Source organism: Dufourea novaeangliae, unplaced genomic scaffold (assembly GCF_001272555.1).
Source record: "Dufourea novaeangliae isolate 0120121106 unplaced genomic scaffold, ASM127255v1 scaffold96, whole genome shotgun sequence".
In the NCBI taxonomy this organism is placed as follows: domain Eukaryota; kingdom Metazoa; phylum Arthropoda; class Insecta; order Hymenoptera; family Halictidae; genus Dufourea; species Dufourea novaeangliae.
Genome location: NW_015373974.1, coordinates 763,051 through 765,079, shown reverse-complemented (window position 1 = coordinate 765,079; position 2,029 = coordinate 763,051).

The window sequence follows — 2,029 nt, the reverse complement described above, 5'->3', positions numbered from 1 at the left end:
AATGTAATCCATGACGAGGAAAACTGATGCTCGTTTAGCAGTGTAAATCCGATCGAAAACTGTTGCAATTACATAACCACTAAACAGGCAACACTTTTCTTCGTCATGCATTACGTTCGAAGTTTAAAGAATGTAGATTAGTACCGTATAATGGCTGATTCGTCTTGACCAAGCACTCGACTTGTAGCTGAAAGAACGTAGATTAATCTCCTGTAAGTGGCAATAACAATAAACGACCAGAACACTGTTAAAATCGCACTTTATTTGCAACGGTTGGCACTGTATCTCATCATGCGTACCCCGGTTAGTTCACTTTGAATAACTCTTCCAACGTTATATGGACAGGTTACGTCTTGATCAAGCATTCAGTTTGAAGCTGAAAGAACGTAGATTAATCTCCTGTCATTGGAAATAAGAATAAACAACCAGAACACTATCAAAATCGCATTTAATTACGGAATACCATTATTTTTTCGACCGGTGGCGCCACTCGTGGCAATTCGCTCAAACTGCTAGCCAAATAATACCGACAGGTGAGTGAAAATTTCTAGTCATGGAAAAATGCAAATATCTCAGTAATTAAGCACTTAAAATGAACGTCATTAGTCTCAAATTGTCCCTCAGGACTTAATGCATGGACCCAATAGTGCAGAACCCCTGAATTAATAAAATTAGTTATGCCTGTATTACCGTAACCTCTTATGGGGCGACAACCTGATTGCAAAATATTTAGATCCCATTTACACCGCTAAACGAGCATGATTCTTCTTCGTTTTGCATTAGATACAACCTTTAAAGAACGTAGATTACTATTCTCTAAGGGCTGGACACTAGTAATTACAAGAACATTGTTAAAATCTCATTTGTTTGCAACGGTTGACACTGTCTCTCGTCATGCGTACCCGGGTTAGTTCACTTTGAATAGCTCTTACACCGTTGTACGGATAACTTTCGTCTAGATAAAATACTCGATTTATAGCTGAAAAAACGTAGATTAATCTCCTCTCATTGAAAATAACAATAAACAACCAGAACACTGTTAAAATCGCATTTCATTGCGTAATACCAATATTTTTTGACTGGTGGCGCCACCCGTGGCGAATCGGTGAAACTACTAGCCAATTTTACGCTAGCAGTTTCAGCGATTCGCCACGGATGGCGCCACCGGTCGAAAAAATAGTGGTATTCCGCAATTGAATGCGATTTTAACAGTGTTCTGGTTGTTTATTGTTATTTTCAATGACAGGAGATTAATCTACGTTCTTTCAGCTTCAATCTCAATGCTTGATCAAGACGTAACCTGTCCACATAACCTTGGAAGAGCTATTCAAAGTGAACTAACCGGGGTACGCATGACGAGAGACAGTGTCAACCGTTGCAAACAAATGCGATTTTAACAATGTTCTTGTAATTACTAGTGTCCAGCTGTTAGGGAATAGTAATCTACGTTCTTTAAACGTTGTATCTAATGCAAAACGAAGAATCATGCCCGTTTAGCAGTGTAAATCCGATCGAAATATTTTGCAATCAGGTTGTCGCCCCATAAGAGTTTACGGTAATACAAACATAACTAATTTGATTAATTCAGGGGTTCTGCACTATTGGGTCCATGCATTAAGTCCTGAGGGACAATTTGAGACTAATGACGTTCATTTTAAGTGCTTAATTACTGAGATATTTGCATTTTTCCATCACTAGAAATTTTCACTTACCTGTCGGTATAATGGGGCTAGCAGTTTGAGCGAATTGCCGCGGGCGGCGCCACCGGTCAAAAAAATAGTGGTATTCCGCAATTAAATGTGAATTTAACAGTGTTCTGGTTGTTTATTGTTATTGTCAATGATAAAGGATTAATCTACGTTCTTTAAGCTACACGCCGAGTGCTTGGTCAAGACGAATGCTCTTCATATAACGTTGTGAGACCTGTCCAAATATGAAGTTAACCAGGAGTGCTTGACGGGACCCAGTGACAACAGCCGCGTTTTCTAAACTCCAAATTTTGTACTTGGTGAAGATGACAGTGTACGTA